Raw genomic sequence first — 17,005 nt, 5'->3', positions numbered from 1 at the left:
GTTCGTTCGAAATACCTGTCCAGTTGAGCTTTAAATTTGTTTAGGCTATCAACTTCAACAACAAGTGATGGAAGTCGGTTCCACCAACCAACCACCCGCTGGCCAAAGGCAAATTTCCGCACATCTATCCGACATCCGTCCTTCCTCAATTTGAAGTTATGCCCTCTGAGGTGATTATTCTGAGAAAGATGAAGAATCCCATTGGCATTGAGCATGCTCAAACCATTCAAAGCCTTATACACCTCTATCAGATCACCTCGCCGGTGCCTAGTCTCCAGACTCTGTAATTTGCAAAACTTAAGCCTTTCTTCGTAAGAGCAACCCTTTGTTCCATTTACTAATCTTGTTGCCCTTCTCTGTACCCGTTCCAGCAGCTCTACATCCTTCTTGAAATGAGGCCTCCAGACCTGTATACAGTACTCAAGATGTGGCCTAACCATTGCCTTATACAAGGGAATAATCACCTCCTTATCCCTGCTAGAAAAATTCCTGTATATCATTGACAAGACACCATGAGCTACTCTTGCAGCTCGTCTGCACTGCTCAGAGAACTTCATATCTGCCTGCACAATTACCCCCAAGTCCTTTTCATTCTCCACCACTGTCAGTGTAGTACCGCAGAGTTGATACATTGCTCTGGGGTTACTGTTACCCATATGTAGTACTTTACATTTGTCAATGTTAAACTTCATTTGCCACCTCTCAGCCCATCTGTTCAACCTTTCCAGATCCTGTTGCAGCAGCATAGCGTCAGTAGTGTCCTTAACGACCCTGCCAACCTTTGTATCATCTGCAAACTTAGACATTAAACTTGATATCCCATCATCAATATCATTCATAAACACCGAAAACAACAATGGACCCAACACTGAACCTTGAGGAACTCCACTAATAACATTAGTCCACGTTGAGCAGTGTCCATTGATTACCACTCTCTGTCTTCTGCCACTCAACCATCCCCTTATCCATAGCAGCAATTTGCCTCCAATGCCACACTGCTCCAATTTGTGCAGCAGTCTTCCATGTGCAACAGTATCAAAAGCCTTTCTAAGATCCAAATATATAATATCAAAGTTATTCCCTGCATCCAGTTCTTTTGTGACTACATCATAGTATCCAATCAAATTGGTCAGGCAAGACCTGCCCTTAACAAAACCATGCTGCGTCTGAGCTATAACTGAATTCTTGTCTAGATGATCCTGCAGTGCTTCTTTAACCAGTGCCTCCATTAATTTACCTGGAACAGAAGTTAAACTAACAGGTCTATAATTACTTGTGTCAGCCTTTGATCCTCCTTTGTGAATTGGGGTTACATTTGCACATCTCCAGTCTATGGGTACCTCCCCTGAGTCCAAAGAAGCTCTCATAATTATGGCTAGGGGTTTGCATACTTCCTTTGCTGCCTCCTTTAATATAACTGGATAGATCCCATCCACCCCAGGTGCCTTTTTTATGTTTATCCTCAACAATCTCTCCTCCACTTTCCTCTCAGTTATTACAAAATCATCCAGCTCACTGCCAATGTTTACTTTACCTACATCATTCTCCTTCCTGAATAACTCCTCATGCGTGAATGTAGATGCAAAATACTCGTTTAGATTGTTAGCCACCTGAGCAGGATCCTCAACTGTTGAACCATCAATATCCAGTGGACCAATCTGATTCATCCCTTTCCTTCTCGAGTTCAAGTATGTAAAGAACTCCTTTCTGTTTTTCTTTGCATCCTTTGCCAAGGATTTTTCGTAGTCTGCCTTTGCCTGCCTAATCTCCTTTGTGACTTGGTTACAGACCAACTTATATCTATCATAGGCTTCCATGTCACCCATTAATTTGTATGTATCCCATGCATTTTTCTTCTCTGCCACATGTCTCATTAGTCTATCTGACAACCATTTAGGCCTAAACCTTGAACAATATTTCTTAGTCGGTATGTAAAGCCTGGCAGCCACCAAGATTAGTTCCTTGAATGCTTCCCATTTTGAGTTTGCTGTTGGTAACATCATCAGTTGGTCCCACTGTATAGAATTTAAATACTGTCTCAGACCATCATAGTCGCCTTTACGAAAACAAAAACCCTTCCCTTTACCTCTGATGGTAGTTACCTCCTTGAGTAAATCCCACTTCAACACACTGTGATCACTGCCACCTAGTGGTTCATTTATCTGCAGGTTCTTAATGCATGAAGAATCACTACTGATAATCATATCAAGAGTATTGCTCCCTCTTGTTGCCTCACGAACATGCTGATGTAGAAAACAATCATCCAATAAATCCACAAAAGCCTTGCTAGTGTGCGAGTGACCAACCCACAAATTCCATTCAATATCTGGGAAATTAAAATCCCCCATTATAAGACTCTCTGATTTACTGGCCCACTCTATTTCCCTGTACAAAATATTATTATACTCATCAGAGTCATTAGGCCTATAGCACACTCCTACTCTCAATTTTGATTTCCCTATGCTTATGTCACACTCCTACTCTCAATTTTGATTTCCCTATGCTTATGTCACACTAAACTGACTCGACACTGCCCTGTCCATCGATGTCAACTGGCTTCACTTCCTTTGACTTTATGTGTTTCTTAATTAATAGCATAACCCCTCCTCCCCTCCTGTCCTGTCTATCCTTTCTATATACATTGTATTCCCCAAATTCCAGTTCCGCATTACTTATATCTGTGTGACACCACGTCTCTGATATCCCAACAATATCTGCCTTTGATGTTTTGAGCAATACCTCAAATTCATCAAATTTATTTACCAAACTCCTAGCATTGGTGTACACGCAGGTATACATGCACCTGTTTCTATTCTTAGCTACCCTAACACAACCCATGTGTTTACTTGTAACGCAATGACTACCAGCAGTCTCTGAAATATCCTGCATCTTGTTTTTCAGACTTCTGCTCATTTGAATAGAAGCAGTGCAAGAATCACTTCCACCTCTGCCAGTGGCTACTGTTAATCTATTAGTCCTTGTATCCACCCCAACTAGCAGTTTTCCGACCCACCTAACACTGCCTCGACAGCATCAGCAAAAATTCTTGCACCCTTTCTATTTAAGTGTATCCCATCCCTGTAGAAGCAATCTCTCCTGTTAACAAGTACAGTCCAGGCTGAAAAAAATTCTACCCCTTGAGCCTTGCACAATCCCTCCAGGGCCGAATTGATCGACAAGGCTCTCATCATATACTCCTTCCTATCGTGTCTGGGCAGAATTGCAGACACTTTCAAGTTCAACCCTAATTCACGGCTTTTTTTCAACAGTGACCTGTACTTGCTAAGTAATTCCGCCGGTCTCCTACTCTTAATATCATTAGTGCCAACGTGTACAACTATATCACCTTTTGTGCCCTTAAAAGATGATATCCGCTCTACAACGTCATCAACCTTTGCCCCTGGCAGACATACCCTGGTCCTATTCCACCTATCCTTTTTACAAAGCATGTTCCCCGTTTCCCTGACAATAGAGTCACCAACAACTACTAGTTCCTGTGGGACCAGCGCATTCTGCCTTGGGGGCTGCCCCTGTGTTGCCTGATGACCAAGTGCAAGCTCTGGCGTTGATGTGGGCAGCTGAGAGCTTGACGGGCCCCTCAATTTATTTCCTTCGAGGGCATCCACCCTGTCCTTCAAGGTCTCATAAAGGCCCATAACAACGCTGAGTTGTCGCCTGATTTCCTTGCACTCCTTACATCGTGCACACACAAAGACATCCCCCTTGGCAGTATCATGTCCCGTACCCGACTGCTCCGCAAACATCAAGCAAACAGTGCATTTTAATAGACTGTGATTCAGAGGGCAACTGCCCCCCTCAGTTCTCCCCTGAACCACAGCACTCCCATTAGCTTGAGCCTTTTGCTTTGCTGCTCTGGTCAGAGTCATGATTCCAATTTAATTCAATAAAATTTAAAACAAAAACTAAATCCTTAAGTTATATCCCAAAACAGTTATGTTATATATATATATATATATATATATATATTTTTTTTTTTTTTTTTTTTTTTCGGTATCTAGTGTTCCCTTTATACAACTTCCGTATCACGTGTACCACTATAGTTATGTATTAATTATTTGTTACGATTAAGTCGTTATATATATTTATAGAGTTAAAAATACAATTTAATTGACAATAAAGTTTATCAAGATTAATAGATTTACTGATTAATTGACAATATTATATTATGCAGTATACTACACTAAGCTTATGCTATCGTGTAAAAATGGCGGGAATTCACGAACGGTATTTCTACGGACTCGTAAGTATTGATTATCTTCGAAATCTCGCTATCTCAATTTAGAATAAACTAAGGATCCTGACTAGGTCTATAATCTACTTATAGAAGATAATTTGATATAACAATTGGTTAATAAATCGACTAAATTTGGTTAAAAGACCTCTCGTTCAATTTGTGACACGTGGATTTGATACTGTTACCGATACTAAGTAATATCTACGAAATCTCTGTCTAAGTTAAACTTTAAACTAAGTATCGTAACTAGGAATATAAAGCTACTCTAGAAAATAAGTTAATATGACAATTTAAACTAATAAAGCAGAAAATAAATCAGGAAAAACTTCTCTGTTTGAAGAGCTTTAAGGAGCAATGTCTGCACAGGCTAACCTCGCACCCAAAAACATCGAGCATTATTATTCCAATACCGACAAACAGTTGTACCGTGAACCTCAAGGAAAGCTTGGATTAGGAAAAATCACTTAAAGAAATCTCTTTGTGCACAGAAATCAGTAAGAAAGATTGAAGTAGTCGAATCCGTGGTGAAAATCAGCAAACTACAAATAGAGAGCTTATTTTATTGTGTTACTAGCGTTTGATAAATGCAAGTAGCCCGTTGGGTCTATTATGATAAACACATGACATTATATAGCATTAGTAGAGGCATATGATGCAAGAAAGCAAGTTTATGTAGCATCAGCCAAAAAAAAAAAAAAACCACTCCCGTTTCATTCCTCCGTTTGTTCGAAATACCTGTCCAGCTGAGCCTTAAATTTAGGCTATCAACTTCCACAAGGGATGGAAGTCTGTTCCACCAACCAACTACTCGCTGGCTAAAGGCAAATTTCAGCACATCTATCCTACATTTGTCTTTCCTCAATTTGAATTTATGCCCTCTCAGGTGATTATTCTGAGCAAGAGGCAGAATCCCATCAGCATTGAGCATGCTCAAACCATTCAAGGCTTTATACACCTCTATCAGATCACCTCGCTGGTGCCTAGTCTCCAGACACTGTAATTTGCAAAACTTAAGCCTTTCTTCGTAAGAGCAACCCTTTGTTCCATTCACTAATCTTGTTGCCCTTCTCTATACTCGTTCCAGCAGCTCTACATCCTTCTTGAAATGAGGCCTCCAGACCTGTATACAGTACTCAAGGTGTGGCCTGACCATTGCCTTATACAAGGGAATAATCACCTCCTTATCCCTGCTAGAAAAATTCCTGTATATCATTGACAAGACACCATGAGCTACTCTTGCAGCCCGTCTGCACTGCTCAGAGAACTTCATAACTGCCTGCACAATTACCCCCAGGTCCTTTTCATTCTCTACCACTGTCGGTGTAGTACCACAGAATTGATACGTTACTCTGGGATTACTGCTTCCCATATGTAGTACTTTACATTTGTCAATCTTAAACTTCATTGAAGAATGAGTGCAATGAATCTAACAAATTGATTTGCTGAAAAGGAATCTGTCTGAGACTCCCAGATAATGATGAATCATTTGTCTGAATGATGGTTGCCATACTTTTCCACAATCGCTAAGGTTCTTGAAGAAGCTTACTGACTGCAAGTCAGCATTTCTAGTTAATAGATACAGAATTATTTGTTGTCTGTATTGGTTTCTAAGTCGTCCTCCGCGAATTTTCTACACTAATTCTTTTTTCTGAAAGTAAGACTATATCCATTCCAGTAAATGTTTGATGAATAATTCTATATTTTCAAAACTGCAATTATATTACATCCACCTCACTGGAAAGAACCTGTACAATGAACGCGTTTCTCGTTGTGATAGTACTGAGAGTGAACATCTATAAGACCTACTGTGGAACTCCGATAGGAATATAGATCCTATAGCCAAACCTATTCAATAATTCTTGGAGCATTGACTGCAATGCCCGTTGTGTGTTCTCTGGAATATTTGACCTAATATTATTCAGGACACAGTGCACCAGTTGTTATTGTACTGAGTTGATACGGTTTGTCGTCAGTGTGTGTGTGTTCGTTCCCAGGTAGATTTGGGTTTTCTGCAGGCTAATAAAATCTGAAGTAAGGAGCAGGGGAATCCCTGCTCCTTCCTTCAGTCTCCGATGAGATAAACATAGATCTCTGCAAACAAAAGATAAGAGGATATTTCTATACTGTCACGGACGGTTTGGTTCGTTCTTATTTTCCCATCCATATAATTTGCACATATACGTTGTATATAATATTTAAATAGGTGCTCATTTTATTTTGTTAGGTCACGGCACAGGGGAGATGTAAAATATCACAGAGACTTATAACCAAGAAAAGGAAGCATTATCATCTACACTGAAGTTACAGTCCCCTCCACATGCTGTTGTTTCGGTAGCTACGTGGATCTCTACTTCAATATTCTGATTGTATTTAAACAATCTGCGAGAAACACCTGATAAGAAGTATTGGTTTCTAAGGAGGAATTATAAATAGTCAAATCGACGTTCTGAATACGTAAGAACTGTGTAAAATTATAGTTTCCTTTATATGCAAAGTAGAATTCGAAACTAAGCGGTTTTCACAGATATATACAGTGTGTGTGTGTGTGTGTGTGTGTACATACACACAGGGTGTATCATAACATGTAAGACCCACTTCAGGGATGGATTTAGGATCTAAAAACAATAAAAAAAAGTTAATATAAATATAGGTCTGATTTCACCTTGTTTCCGAGTTGCAACCATTTTTGTGTTCTAGTAACTATCTGCTTCAGCGTAGAGGAAATTCTAAAAATTACCACCGTGTGCGCCTTAATACAAGCCTGCAAACGGCTAATTACAGACCTCCTCACCTGCTCAAAAGTTCCAGGTGTCTGTCGGATTTGCTGTTCTGGTGCTGATGGGTCTACCAACATCTGAAACCAGTTTTCCCAAGGCGTTCATATATTCTCTGAAAGGTTTTATTTTGCCAGATGACGATTAGGGAAGTTTTCTGAATATACAGACGTCTTGCCTCGGCTGCATTGCACCTAGCAAGTCCATACATGAGATGGATGTTTACCATCTCTCGATTTGAATAATCAAGATCGATTTGATCTCGATTTGAATAATCACAGCAAATGCACACTATCAAAATGTTAATAACAACCTCCAAATGTAGTGTCCTTGTCAGGAGAACTAACTGAAATCACTCAAAGAATACTACGGGATCTTGTTTACATAACCAGAAGCAAGGCCCTCTATGAGGTATCGAGCATTGCTTGTAAACAGTTGAATGGAGCCAGCTATGCTAACTATGATTCTGGAAAGATTGCTGGAACACAAAAATGGCTCTAACTCCGAAACAAGGTGAAATCAGATATATGGTCTGATTTTGCCTATGGATTTAGATCTTAAATCCATCCCTAATATGGGTCCCACATGTTATGATACACCCTGTACATGTGCGACATCTTAGGTTTTCGCCAAATTTTGGAATCATATCAGCATTCTTTTCACTCTTATTTCCTTTCACTACATATATTGATGTAACTGATTGATTAAAATACAATTATTGATTAATACAAAATTTTATGACATTTATTCCTTAACTTGCTTCATACTCAGCGGCCGGTGAGTTCTGGACACTCTTTGGAAGAGAATAACTGACCTGGTCCATTTCAAATCGCCTTGGTTTATCTTGTGCTTAGCAGACCATACCTTCCCTTTATCTTACTCTTCTTTAATTGTTTTTGATCCGAAACAAAGGAAGATGCCTATCGATACACCTACCATCAACTTAAAGATAAGGAACAAAAAAAAAAAAAAAAAAGGGATGAGGATATCGAATAATTACAACATTCTGGGTGGGACTGCGACTTATTTTTGGCACCTATATAGTTTGTCGGCTTCAATAAAAGTTTGGAAGGCACTGTTTTCAAGTAATTGTGAATAATAATATTTAAGTTTACTTTCTTAATTTTAATGCACGTGCGCTTAAAATCAAAGAAAAACGTGAATAAATCAAAATCTTTTTATTAAAGTGGTTAAAAGAGAAAACGTTAGTGAGCCATTGTTTTAACGCCTTAATAATGCACAAAGACTGAACATATTTTCATCCGAAATTACAATGTAAATAAGTTAACTAGCGGTAAAAATGCGTATCAGTAATCCATGGAAACATATCCATATAAGGCGCGTGATCTTCACGGGTAATAATAATGGCGTGACATTGACTACGAAAACTAAAGGTGTTCTCTCTCAGACCAACCCCTACACTCGATGGAATTGTAATATCTGCCACTCCTACCCTGGCGGATTTGGGAATAGTATTTGACCCAAAACTTCGGTTTCACGCTCATGTAGCCTCTCACCACGATGGGCAGCTAAACAACAACTAATTTGTTAAGGAGCCTCATATAATTAAGAAATTCATCAGAACAGTAATCTATTCTCCACTCCTCTATGCTGCTGAAGTGTGGGCATCAGCAACTACTACAACGAAGAAACCAATCCTCGCTGCAGAATTCTGGCTACTTAAATGGGCTAACCGGAAAGCTTGTCTCCCACAGGACAGAACTACAGCCTTAGCTACTTCACTGAGGATGCAGCGACTGCCTGATATCTTCGAAATACAACGACTGATAGCTACAGTTAAAATGATCACGGGCCAGATCTCAACACCGTGCATTTGGGATTCGTGTTACTGGCGAATACCCAAGACAGAACTTTGGTCAACCCCGATGCTCAACTCGAAGAATCGAAAGCTTCATATCTTAGACCGCTTCCACCCAAACCAAATGCTACCGGAAGTACAGCACCTCGACGCTGACTTTCATAGGTTTTGTAGCAATAAAACCTACAGGAAAGAAGTGTTAGCAGCCCGCTCCAATCCGAGAATCGAATAAGAACAAGTTCGTGCGCCCTCCAACACCATCTGCCAAGCTCTCCTGTGCCACGATAAAATTCGTTTGACAGAGAAGTGCCATTCATGTATATTAGATATATTCTTTGTAAATATGATGTAGATCTGTATGATGTAACTTGTAAATATAATTAATAATGCGTAATGTGAGGAAGTGTAGTAGCATCTTTACATTTTTAATTTTACAGTGTGCACATAACTAATTATCTATTCTGATGTGAGCCCCTGGCCTTTGGCCGTGACGGGACAGTTGCAACTTCACTTACATCTATGTACATTGTATTGATTTAGTTGTAAGTCTCTCTCTCTCTCTCTCTCTCTCTCTCTCTCTCTCTCTCTCTCTCTCTCTCTCTCTCTCTCTCTCTCTCTCTCTCCTGAGAATGAGACGTGATAATCGAAAAGAAAAGTCTTGACCAATTTCACCTGCAAAAAGGGCGAACATAACGATCAAAGCTTTCATCTCGACACCTTCGGAGACAGAATATACTTGTTGACTTTAGTCTTGAATTTCTGTACATTGTAATTTTCGGGAAATACATGAAGCAAAACCCTTCCAGAAAACAGAAATGGAAGGGATAAATGAGGAAGAGAAAAAGTTGAATGTCTACGAGACAGAATGTAAAGACTTCATAAGAGACAAGTACTTAATTAACTGACTGCCCTCTTTTGAATAGAGTGAGAGAAGTTTTGGAGGAACCATCCCAGATGTGGGAACAATATTCCACGGTACGGCGGATTTGAGATTTGTACAGAGTCAATAGTGCCGGCAGCGAACAGGAAACCTACTTTTCTGATGCAGAGGATTTGGATTTGGATTTGGATTTGGTTTTATTGGCGCATTAGCTACTAGGGCTATAATGCGCCAAGACCATGTCATTAATAAAAATTGAAACTTTCAGTGACCTAACTAGTTAGGTCACCATGTCAAAATAAATAATAACAAAAGTATAAAAGATAAATCAATGGAAAAGAACAATAAAATGTAAATTTTATATGGCAGTAAAAAAGTTTATTGATTTTAAAAAGCTAAAAACAGCAGACACATGGTCATTGTCAGATAAAATCTGACTGAGTGTATAAGGCTCAGCCAGATGACTAAAAACGGTAAAGTATAAATCACGTTCATGTCTAAAACGTGGACATACGGTTAAAATGTGATTAATAGATAAAATGGTGTCGCATTGCTCGCACATAGGACAGTCATCTGCCCTCAGCAGAAAAGAATGTGTAAGATGACTGTGTCCGATGCGGAGACGAGCTAGAACAACTTCCTCCTTACGGTTCCTGCGCAGACAAGACTGCCACGGTTCAATTACAGGCTTTATACAATATAATTTATTCGCAGTCTGTCTATTCCACGAGTCCTGCCATTGGGAATGTATGTTTTGATGTATTATTTGCCTGTAGTCTGTATAAGGGACTAACAGGCAACGGTTATTATTGGGAATTGCTGATTTGGCTGCGGCGTCGGCCAAATCATTTCCCCCAATCCCAATGTGGCTCGGAATCCAGCAGAAGCGGATGTCATATTCACGATCATGAAGAACGTGAATCTTCTGCTGAATGCTAGACAGAACTGGATGGGGATTATACCTCACAGATATTACAGCCTGTAACATGCTAAGAGAGTCGGAATATAAAATGAACCGTTGGTATTGGCATTTAGTAATATGATCCAAGGCTAACTCTACAGCGTGCAGCTCTGCAGTAAATATGCTGCATTCAGAGGGAATCTGCTCTGAGATAGTGCTGTCTGTGAAGACAGCAGCAGATCCCACATATGATTCTGACTTCGAACCGTCTGTGTAGACTGGCGCGAAGTCGGAATATTCAGTTCGGTGTGCTGCATGGAGCTGCAGGTAGACGCATGATGGAGTGTCCGACTTTCCCCAGTTTCTTAGCGACAAGTCGCATGCCGGGACACGAGCATGCCAGGGTGGAAAGGGTTGCTTGGATGTTTGGGCAACCTTGTCTACCTTGATATTGAGTTCGTTGAGTAGCTCTTGGACACGAATACCAAAAGGTCGGTTGGCAGTCTGACGGGTATTGTACAAGTTTTCCCAACGTGGCTCAAAAACGGATGCCCACGTAGGATGGTCTGGCAGGGATTTCAACTTTAAAGCATAGTTTAAAGACAACTGCTTACGTCGAAGGGATAACGATGGTTCGTTTGCTTCGACGTATAAGCTCTGGACAGGAGATGTTCGAAAAGCTCCAGTAGCGATACGGATAGCCTGATGGTGGACAGGGTCCAGCCATCGGAGGACACTATCTCTAGCTGAGGAGTATACCTGGGACCCGTAGTCTAATTTGGGTCGTACAAGTGCACGGTAAAGGCGTAGTAGGGTGCATCGATCTGCTCCCCAACGCGTTGAGGAGAGAGAGCGGAGAATATTGAGTCCCCTCGTGCATTTTGTACGAAGTTGACGAATATGTTCGAGAAAGGTCAACTTTTTATCAAACACAAGTCCCAAGAATTTTGTGTCTGACACTACTGGAATAACTTTTTGTCCGAGCCTTAATTCAGGTTCAGGATGAAGATTACGCTTGCGACAAAAGTGTACGCAAACGGTCTTCTCCGGCGAGAACCTGAAGCCATTAGCAAGTGCCCAGGAATTAACGCGATCAATGGCTTTCTGCAGTTGTCTTTCAATAACCCTCATGTTGCATGACTGACAAAAAATGCTAAAGTCATCAACATAGAGGGCACTGTTTACCGTTGGAGGAAGTTGTTCTGTGATGGAATTTATTTTGATGGCAAAAAGCGTGACACTTAATACTGATCCTTGTGGTACTCCCTCCTCTTGAGTAAAGGAACGAGAGAGTGAGGATCCCACACGAACTTGGAAAGATCGATTGGCCAAAAAGTTTTTAATAAAAATGGGGAGGTGCCCCCTAAGGCCTAGGCTATACAGATCTTTTAATATGCCAAATCTCCAAGTTGTGTCATACGCTTTCTCCATGTCAAAGAACACCGACACCAAGTGTTCGCGTTTTAGGAAAGCATCCCGGATGAATGCTTCCAATCTAATAAGATGGTCCAAGGTGGACCGGTTCCTTCGGAAGCCGCATTGGATGTTGGAGAGAAGGTCGTTTGATTCAAGATACCATATTAAACGAGAATTAACCATTCTCTCCAGGATTTTGCACAGACAGCTGGTCAGAGCAATAGGACGATAATTGGTGGTGACTTTTGGATCCTTTCCTGGCTTAGGAAAGGCAAGAACGATTGCCTTTCGCCAGGAATCCGGAAACCGCCCCTCAGTAAAGATTCTGTTATACAGAAGGAGCAGACAATCCATAGATTTTGGTGAAAGATGTTTAACCATTTCATAATGGATGCCATCTGGTCCAACAGCACTTGCTTTGGAAAGACTGAGGGCTCTTTTTAGTTCCTCTATAGTGAATGCCCCGTTGTAGGGATAGAGGCCCTTGGTCTTAAAATTAAGTGCTTCCTTTTCCAGTTTATCTTTAAGGACCAGGAACTCTGGGGAATACGAAGATGTTGCAGAGATGTTAGAGAATGTTTCCCCAAGAGCATTGGCTATTGCAGTTGGATCTGCAATAGCGCATCCATTATAATCTAGGATTGCAGAAGGGTGGGATGTATATTTTCCCTTCATTTTCCGGATTTTATCCCAGACTACCTTAGAGTTGGTAGACTGGTTAATAGATGATGTAAAACGGATCCACGATTCCTTTTGACTCTGACGACGGATGTAGCGTGCTTTGGCTCGTGCACGTTTGAAGGCTATAAGGTTGTTCGTGGTAGGATATCGGCGAAATATCCCCCACGCTTTGTTTTGAGCCTTTTTGGCTGCTGTGCATTGTGAATTCCACCAAGGTTTAGGAAATGGTGGAAACCGGGCTGATGTTTTTGGGACAGCATTAGCAGCTGCTTGGACAACATTTTCTGTGATGTACTTAACTGCATCATTGATCGGCTCTTGACTGACTGTACTAAGATCAAAATTTGCCTGATGTTGGAAGGCAGTCCAGTCAGCCTGATCAATCTTCCACCGCGGTAGCCTGAAGGGAAGACATGGTCTCCCACTGTGTAGCAAGGTTATCACGGGGAAGTGATCACTACCGTATGGATTCTCCTCCACTTCCCAGGTGAGTGAAGGGAGTAGAGAAGGGGAGCAGATAGAGAGATCAATGGCAGAAAAGGTACGGGTAGGCATGTGGAAAAAGGTGTTTGTTCCAGTATTTAGAAGGGAAAGGTCATTGTCATTGAGCATATGCTCTATGACTCGTCCCCTTCCATTGATGTTAGCACTACCCCACAGGGTGTTATGTCCATTAAAATCCCCAAGAAGTAAGAAAGGGGGAGGCAGCTGCGTTAGAAGATCATCAAGGTCTGCCTGGGAGATGTCAGTCCCAGGTGGCAAATAAATAGAGCATACAGTTAATAAGAATCCCACTGAAAGGCGAATTGCAACAGCCTCTATGCTGGTTGTAATTAGCAAGGGCTGCACTGGGGTCTGGTTACCCACCAGGATAGCCACTCCCCCATGTACAGAGCCGTCCGCAATTCTATCCTTTCGAAAAACTGTGATGTTGTGCATGGTGGGATCATCATTTGCCTTTAGATATGTCTCCTGCAAGCAAAAGCAAACTGGCTCGTGCTTTTGCAGGAGCGCCTTGATGTCATCTATATTTCGCCGGAATCCACGACAATTCCATTGTAGGAATTTAGCCATTATTTTGGCTTGGTGGGTCCATCAGGCGGCTTCCGAGGTGCTGAGGGCTTACTTTTGTCAGTCTTGGATTTATCTTTTTTGGGGAAGAATGGACGCTGTCCCGTGTCCATTTCCTCCTCCGCAAAGAGTTCCAAGACTGATTCATCCTGTACCTCCTTGTTCTCTACATCCATTCTTTCTGTTGTTACTTGAGGCTCTTTACCACTTGGTTTTGATAGTGGTGGAGCACTAGGAGGTACGGATATAGGAGTGGCAACTGACTGTGTTTTTTTGGTGGGCTTTTGAGAACTCAATAAATAGCGTGCAATCGGGGTGAATGACTCTCTTGGTGGTATAGTCATCTCAGTTTGTGTCCCGATAGTGCTCTTAGCAGAAACCTTCTGGGCATATGAAGGTTTCCCGCTATTTACTGGTTGGATACGTTTTCTGGCCTCTGGGTAGGAAATATTCAGCTCTGTTTTCAATTTTTGGATTTCTTTTTCGTCCTTCCACCGCTGGCATGCTCTTGAGTAGGCGGGGTGCTCACCTTGGCAGTTGACACAGGTGGGTTTTGGAGCTGTACATTCCTTGCTCTCGTGGTCTTTCACACCACATCGAGCACAGGCAGGGTTACCACGACAAGATGTTTGTGAGTGGCCATATTTTTGGCATCTAAAACACCGCAGTGGGTTTGGGATATAAATCCTCACTGGGCAGTTTAGATAGCCTGCTTTGATGGAACTTGGAGGCCGTGGGGTGTTAAACGTTAGGATGAGAACTCGGGTAGGGACGAGATTCCCATCCTTTCTCATTGATATTCTTTTGACAGCTGTCACTCCTTGTTCTTTTAATTCAGAGCAGATCTCTTCTTCAGAAACATGAAGAAGGTCCCACTCTGATATGACACCACGTGAAGTATTTAAAGTTTTGTGAGGGGTTACGACGATAGGTATTCCCCCTATGGATGTAGACTTTATGATTTTTTCCGCTTGCTTGGTGGTAGAAGCTTCGACCAAAAGGTCGCCAGAACGCAGTCTTTTTACAGTTTTAGGTGAACCTGCCAACCCTTCTAATCCTTTCTGGATAAAGAAGGGTGACATCTTCCCAATGGACTGCTCTCCGGTGGAATGGAGAATGAGGAAAAGCGGTGTCACTGATGATGGTGTATCCTCAGTCCTGGCTCTTTTTGCAGAGGTGTTTTCTGCGTCATCATTTCGATTAGGTAGGGGCCTTGTTGGGGCCCCAGAAGAAAGATTTAAATTACTCATATGAGTAAAGAGAAAATGTCTGATGCCTAAGTACCTCACCCACCACGGAGCCCTACGAGGGGACGCCCACTCGTGAACTAGCAGGTACTGCGTACACGAATGGGACGCCGAGTTCGCTTAGAGCACCATACCCACGTTACCAATAAGTCTTTATCCCGTCCCAGGACCATAGGGAGGGAGACTTATTGGAACGCAGTTGACCCTAGCAGTATAATACCACCCGCCGATTGATCCCAGTCGAGCCGGTCCGGGACCACCCGTCTCGTCGAAGCAGGGGCCAAAGTGGTGTATTGAAGCTGGGCCCCTCAACCACCAGGATCCCCCTTTCCGCTTCCACGGGTCGCGGCGCACGGCTGCACACGCCGGATTTCAAAGATGTAACCCTGAAACCAAGGTATGGGCGTTAGATCCCAGTGATGCTAATCTGGAAACCCAGCAGCGTCACTGGGAGGTCCCCTCACCACGTACAGGTGCCCACGTTGAGGGGTCTGATGCAGAGGAAGCAATATTTGTGATGCGCGTATGCTAAGGGAGATTAGAAACCAATGTTGTCAAGAAATTTGAGCGTCATCGAAGAAGAACATACAGCAGTAGACTCTTTGTTGACAGGAGAGAGAGATAAGACAAGACTGAATTTTAGAATGATTAACTAAGTTATCTTTGCCCAACTGATAATTAGAATTTCAGGAATTGGTGGTGGATATTCAAGTAGTTCAAACTATTTGTTCAGGGTCAGGCTTCTTAAACTAAACGGTTGAATGCAATGCGCTATCATCAGAAAAACTATGGATAGGATTTACAGTCAGCGGAAGAAGGTCATTAATATACAAGAGGAAAACGAAGATTGAGAGAAAGAACTGAACCATGAGAACACCAACATTAGCGGATAAATTGGACAGACAGTCGTCTCTCACCAATCACGCTGAGCAGTCCGAGAGAAAACTAGCTTTACAATTACAAAAAAAAAAAAAAAAAAAAAAGTGGAGGTCTGTGCAGTCACTGACAGTGATTCCTGCATACACCATTAAACCACTATGCCCAAGCATGCCTTTTTTTGGCGCTGTTGGGGAAGGGATGCAATTTGGATGTCGGCTCTCTAAATGAAAGTGTTTCAAACGTCCGGTTTAAGATACATCTAGAATCATCAGAGAAAATACCATGGTTGAAATCCTTCGAATTTAATCGACATGTTGGCGACACCAATTCAAATGGACTTCATTGTGTATATGGTCAAAGAGAATACAGACAGTTAGCCGACGTACATAAAGACTCCTATCATGAAGCCTTCTGTATACACTATGCCCTCCTGTGGATCCAGAGAAAACTCTGAAGTGATTTTTCTTCTGTTACTATAAAGCCTCTATGATGCCTCGCAGCTAGAGGTAGATAACGGTTTCTTAAACAGACTGCGTGAGCTGTAAGCAGTCTTAAGCAAACTGTGCAACCAGTTCAGCAGTCTGCTTACGACAGTGCGAATCACATTCAGCCACTTAGGTTTGATATTATCCTATACCCATTCGCCTTATTGCTCAAGAGGATCATCCAAACGGTGTTTCTGTAATATATTCACCATGATGGCTCTCTTGAAATCAATATTGTGAGCAATAAACGCGAAATAGAGGTTCCGAAAATAGACTGCTTTTTTTTTAATGTGGTATTAGATTTACATGTTGTAGGAGACCATCTGCGACTTTTTTTCACAGGTTCACACACAGATTGCTTTGTGTTTCGCACGTGACAAATATTTGGTTCTTTTTTTTAGTTGCATTTGAAAACAGCATTCGCACTTTTGTGGTTCTTCCGTAACTTTAAGTTCAGGTACTATTCCCAGATGCAGTTTGTTTTTATGAGGATTTATACCATAAAAATAAAATTTAAATATCGTACAATTAAAACTGCTTTATATATACAGCAGTTCAATTGACGATATTTATATTTTATTTTAAACTGTATATAAT

At 41.6% G+C, this 17,005-nt stretch overlaps 1 protein-coding gene across 1 annotated transcript in view; it reads right to left on the bottom strand.

The window, feature by feature from the left end:
* Nucleotides 1-17,005, bottom strand: part of LOC150079586 (uncharacterized) — a 1,000,533-nt gene that overhangs the window by 619,053 nt on the left and 364,475 nt on the right. The window lies entirely within an intron of this gene.

Source organism: Mastigoproctus giganteus, chromosome 10 (assembly GCF_048544385.1).
Source record: "Mastigoproctus giganteus isolate SK-2022 chromosome 10, ASM4854438v1, whole genome shotgun sequence".
Taxonomy (NCBI): domain Eukaryota; kingdom Metazoa; phylum Arthropoda; class Arachnida; order Uropygi; family Thelyphonidae; genus Mastigoproctus; species Mastigoproctus giganteus.
This window is presented reverse-complemented; position numbering and strand designations above follow the sequence as displayed.